Consider the following 6,088-nt stretch of genomic DNA (forward strand, 5'->3'; position numbering starts at 1 on the left):
AGCGTTTCCACCTCTTGGATTACAACCACGTACCTCGTGTATTTCACCACTCTATTTAGTTGCCAGAATTACCACCAGCATATTACCATTCTTTTTGAAACCATTACCACTATTTCTCGTAAATGATGAGAATCTGAATTTAAACATGAAAGCAAATGCCTTATATCTCCCTTCAGAAGGCAAATGTACCTTGGAGAGCTGAACCAATGATTACATTTTAAAGGACTGTACATTTTTAAATAGTTCCCACTTAATCTAGCATAATCCTGCAAGGTCAATGGTGAGGCTCTAATGGCACAGTAACAAGCCACTTGCTAGGTCTTTACCACCCTGAGGTCCCCCATTTTTCAAGACTGTGACAGTAAAAAGTAATATTTTGGCAAAATGGGTTTCCAAAGCTAAGAAAATGAGGTTTCATCAAGATCTCTGAGACAATGGGGTGATTCAAGATCCCTCCCTCCCTCTCCAAGATAATACAGGCATTCTCACCTGATTCAACCACTCAGAAGAACTTGTGTATCCTGGTAAAGCAAATGATGGTCCAGAATCTTGTTCCCCTTCCTCTGGAACATTGCTTGGCTGGGACTTCTCAGCACTTTCTGAAACCTACTGAGGAAAGATTTTCACAGTCATGCCCAGGAGAGTTAGAGTTCCCATGAGCACAGCTTTGTGGGTTTGGTACATGGAAGAGATTAAAGTGTATTGATAACAAATGACTTGTTAGTGAACTCTCCCCTGGGACAGCCTGATAGTGAGGTACTGAGTTGCAGAAGCCCTGCCAGGCTGAAGGTCATTTCAGATTTCAACACAACTCATCCAGCACATCAAGGTCTGTGCAAAGCTCCAACCTGGATCACAAAAAAAAGAGCACCTGCTTTATTTACGCCTGGCCACTCAACCAGTGCTCAAGAAGAAGTGATAATGTACGCTGGACATTAGTGTGGGCTATGGGCCCCACTAGGCAATATTTACAATAATTTCAGAACAGAAAAGTGAACTTTTAGATTCTCATGTATAAAAAGAATGCAAAGTTTTAGATGAACTAAGAATGTGAATAATGAGTATACAAAAGGGAAGAGTGTATGCAACATTAAAAATTATATTGAAGGAAATAATATTTAATAATTTTTTCATGTCATTAAATTAAGTTTGCAAAACATTATGATCCCATTTTTGTAAAGTATACATTATTTATATGGGTGTGATCATAAAGACTGTAAGAAAATACAGCAAAAAATGTTAAGAAGCAATTATCTGGTGATAAGATCATGGGTGAGTTTTGTTTTCATCTTTTTGATTCTTGACATTTTCTATGATAGCCATGTAGCATTTCTGTAATGAGGAAAATAAAATGTTTTAGCTCATCTCAGAATGTACACTGTATAACAGCATGAAGTTAAGCAATGGCCCACAAAAGACAAAGAGAGAAATAAATAGACCAAAGTCCTCCTTTTTTCCTAGTAAATCCAAGCTATCCAGGAAGCAATTTGAAGAGACCACATCGGCTGCTGAATTCCACACAGAGTTTTAAGAGAGACCAGCCCCAAAGTTCCAATGGAAATATTAAAGTGCTTTCAGATAGGGCATTTAGTAACGTGTCTCAGCTACCTCTCTGCTACTGGTATTAGACAAGTTTTTTTTTTCTTTTCGTGCAAATATGTTTGTTGCCTGACACCAAGAATTCTGAGACCAAATCTAGCTAACTTAAGGCAGCTGGGGAAAAAGAGAAGAAAATTCACCAGAAGGCAGCAGAAGAAGTTGAAGATGCAGGCTCAGGAAGGCCAGAGATCAGCTCTGAGGGTCTATGTGGCAGGAGCTATTGAGCCATCTCTTCAGGGCTTTGTCATCAAGATGGATGCTCTCCAACTACTTTAGGTCTTTACGTTGCTCCATTCTGGATTCAGTTCCTAAAAGACAGCATCTGGGAACTTCCCTGGAGGTCCAGTTGTTAAGACTTCACCTTCCAATTCCGGGGGTGCGGGTTCAATCCCTGGTTGGGGAGCTAAGATCCCACATGCCTCACGGCCAAAACACCAAAACATAAAACAGAAGCAATATTGTAACAAATTCAATAAAGGCTTTAAAAATAATAATTAAAAAATGTAAAAATAAAAGACAGCATCTGACTGACCTAGCTCAGCTCATATACCTATCCCTTCCATTGAGGGGATATTTAACAAGACCATACCCAAAGAGGGAAGGATAGTTCTCCAAAATAAAATCAAGGTAAAATAAAAACAACAGATACCCACTGGTGACCTGCCATTGGATTTCCATCTCCCATCCTTCTCCCTTATGTGAGAGGCCCTGTAAACTGGCCCTGTGATCTAAAATGTGGTCTCTTCTGGACCTCTCCAGCCATCTTTCTCCCTGTAAGAAGGAGCCACGCCAAGCTCATTCCCACTGAGACTACCTAGGTGTCCCACAGTTGAGTCAGCTAAGATCATTTTAACCAGGGTTTCAGTATATAATCATGGTATAATATATCATTTCTACCAGACAACATTTGAAGGCCCATACCTGAATGCTAAGGGGGTGAGAATCAAGGAGATTCCAAGCACCGTGGCAGAGTCAGTGAAGGAAAAATGTTGGGCCAAGGGGACCTGTGGTGCCCATCAAGACAGCTGACTCTTATAGCCAGAAATAGACTACCTCGGGGAGAGGGGAAGACGTAATCATTGTAAATATTTCATACGTGTATTTTATTTCTGTCTGAATGACCATCAGACAAATCCTGTTTGCTAGGATAAGGATGGCTGTCCTTCTCAACTCATCACCCCAAGACACTCACTCATGTTCTACCCATTTTACAGATGAGGAAACACACACAGAAAGGTTAAAGAGCTTCCAGAACAGGAAAGGATGGTTAAAAGTGAGCATGATTAAACAATAATTATTCCAGGATGTGAGTCCAAGTCTCCAGATTCCCAGACAAGACCGCTTGCCTTTCACCAAACTCTTGCTATCTACATCGCTTGAACTCTGGTCCTGGCATGGCAGCCTCTGGGGACAGACAAGTCATGTGTTCACTTCTCATTAGCAGATGATGAAGCAACTCGTGTCCTCTGTCTCTTAACATCCTAACACTGAGGAAGATTTTCCCAAATGCCCAACTCCTCAACCATTAACCAATAGTCTAGCACTATGAATTCTCTTATTTTACTTATGCCTACAGGATAGGGGTCTTAAAAGGCTTGATGCTAATTTCTTTTTTAAACAGATCTTTATTGGAGTATAATTGTTTCACAGAACTGTGTTAGTTTGTGGCACAAAGTGAATCAGCCATATGCATACACATGTCCCCATATCCCCTCCCCCTTGAGCCTCCCTCCCATCCTCCCTATCCCACCCCTCTAGGTCATCACAAGGCACGGAGCTGATCTCCCTGTGCTATGCTGCTGCTTCCCACTAGCTATCTATTTTACATTCGGTAGTGTGTATATGTCAATGCTACTCTCACTTCGCCCCAGCTTCGCCCTCCCACCCCATGTCCTCAAGTCCATTCTCTGTGTCTACCTCTTTATTCCTGCCCTGCAACTAGGTTCTGGTCACATCCTTTTTCATTCTTTAATTCTTGGAATAATTGAAGAATAAATTACTTTTAAAAACCATATAGTATTTCATATAGCACCCAGACTGTGGTCTCTAAATATAATTCCTTGCTAAAAGGAAAAAGAGATCCTTGACGAAATGGCTGGTTTTGGGTCTGGGCCAGGAAACACATAAATCTGAAATAGTTTTTCATACCAGAAAGCAAGGAAGTCATCGAGATGATTATAATTGTTTCAAAAAGAAGTAGAGTTTCCCACTAGCCAAAAATGGGTCAATTTGAGCAATTTAAAAAATAACTGAAGTAGATAAGCAAATCAATTTTGCTTAAATTCATGATGTCATAATGAAATTTTTAAAAATCTCATTGATTACCTTTAAAAGATGCTAGGGAACTAGTTTGTTTTTTCTGAAAACTGGCAAGAAAAACACAGGGAGTGGGAGGAAGGATCAAGAAATAGAGTAAGAATGTACTCTTCTTTTGCTGTATAAAGGTAACTTAGGGAGAGGAGCAACTATTTACAGAGCAACTCTTGATGAGAAAGAGTGGAAGACTATCAGAAAAGACCTACAAATAAAGATATAAAGAAGGAACCACAACAAGATGGGTACGGGGGCCAGAGTCATGGTATAGTCGAGACCCATAACACTGGGTGGGCGACCCACAAACGGGAGACTAATTAAAATTGCAGAGTTTCTCCCCAAGGAATGAGGGGTCTGGGCCCCACATCAGGTTCCCCAGCCCAGGAGTCCTACAGGCTTTGAAGGCCAGCAGGTCTTACTTTTGGGAGACTCAGAAGGCTGTGGGAAATAGAGATGCCACTCTTAAACGGTGCACACAAAATCTCACACACTCTGAGACCCAAGTCAGCAGCAGTAATTTGAAAGGAGCCTAGGTTAGACCCACCTGCTGATTTTGGAGAGTCTCCCAGAGAAGCAGGAGGCAACTGGAGCTCACGCTGGGGACATAGACATGGGCAGCAGCCAATCAGGGGAGCTCATACTACCATAAGGACACTGGTGCTGGTAAGTGCTATTTTGGAATCCTTTAGCTTATTAGTTCTGGGACACAGCCCTACCCAATAGCCTCTCTGCAGCAATACTGGGATGCCTCAGGCCAAGCAACTAGTCAGACAGAAACACAGCCTCACCTACCATCAGGCTGGCTGCCTTAAGATCCCTTAAGCCCACAGCTGCCCTGGGACCCAGCCCTGTCCAACAGAGGGCCTGGGACTGACCTTGCAATCAGAGTGCCAACACTAGCACTGGGGCCCCCAGGGCCCTGCAGCCAAAGACCCTGACACCTGGCTCCACCACCAGTGGGATGGCACCAGACCAAGGAGCCCCTGGGTCCCAGCCCCACCCAACAATGGGCTGATACAGCAACTCTGTGACACCTAGGGCGCAGTAGGCAGAGACACTGGGACCCGGTTCCACCTACTAGTGGGCTGGTACTAGTCCCAGGACCGGTCTTCACCCACCAGCAGGCGGACACGAGCCCCAGGACCACACAGCCCCGCAGCCTGCCAAGTCAGCATCCAGCCCACATACCAGCAGGTCAGTACCAGCCCCGGGACTTCCTGGGCCCCAGTCCTGCCTACCAGCAGGACACTCCCAGCTGTGGGACACCTTGCACTCCTCAGTCAGCAGCCCTGGGATCCACCCCACCAACTAGTGAGCTGACACCAGCTTCAGGACCCCCAGGGCCTGGCTCCACCCATCAGCGAGCAGACACTAGTCCCAGACCACCGAGCCCAGGCCTGCCAGCACCAGCTCCAAGACACCTTGGACCCCCCTCAGCCAGCCACCCAAGGATCTACCCCCACTCACCAGCAGGCCAGCACCAGTTTGGGGAAACTGCAGATTCTTCAGCCAGCTATGTGAGGAATAGGCCCTGCCCACCAGCAGGCTGACACTAGATCTGGAACCACCCGCTGCAGAACCCAGCTGCTCCCCACCGTGGGCAACACGAGCCCCAGGACGCTTGGGGCTCCACGGCAAGTCACCTCACGACCCAGCCCCACCAAGGTGGGGGGACGGGGAATCGGAGGAAGGCAGTTAAAGTACAAACGTCCAGTTATAAGAGAAATAAGTGCTACGGATGGAATGTACAACATGATAAAGATAATTAACACTGCTATATCTTTTTTTTTTAACATCTTTATTGGAGGATAATTGCTTTACAATGGTGTGTTAGTTTCTGCTTTATAACAGAGTGAATCAGCTATACATATACATATATCCCCATATCCCCTCCCTCATGCGTCTCCCTCCCACCCTCCCTATCCCACCCCTCTAGGTGGTCACAAAGCACCGAGCTGATCTCCCTGTGCTTTGCGGCTGCTTCCCCCTAGCTATCTATTTTACATTTGGTAACACTTCTGTATCTTATATATAAAAGTTAAGAGAGTAAATCCTAAGAGTTCTCATCACAAGAAACAAAATTTTTTCTATTTCTTTAATTTAGTACCCATATGAAATGATGGATATTCACTAAACTTATTGTGATAGCCATTTCATGATGTATATAAATCAAATC

At 44.3% G+C, this 6,088-nt stretch overlaps 1 protein-coding gene across 6 annotated transcripts in view; it reads right to left on the reverse strand.

The window, feature by feature from the left end:
* Window positions 1-5,064, reverse strand: part of ASAH2 (N-acylsphingosine amidohydrolase 2) — a 93,515-nt gene extending 88,451 nt beyond the window's left edge. For 4 of the 6 annotated variants that reach the window (XM_082339455.1, XM_082339456.1, XM_082339450.1 and 1 more), the window contains exon 1: window positions 490-1,613. The gene's annotated coding sequence lies outside the window, so the exon portion shown is untranslated. Of the gene's footprint in view, window positions 1-489; window positions 1,614-1,739 lie in introns of those variants that run through there. The other 2 variants (XM_082339453.1, XM_082339452.1) reach the window with 2 other exon arrangements.
* Between the last annotated feature and the right edge of the window lie 1,024 nt (window positions 5,065-6,088).

This window comes from Balaenoptera borealis, assembly GCF_965194805.1.
Source record: "Balaenoptera borealis genome assembly, chromosome: 10".
Lineage (NCBI taxonomy): Eukaryota > Metazoa > Chordata > Mammalia > Artiodactyla > Balaenopteridae > Balaenoptera > Balaenoptera borealis.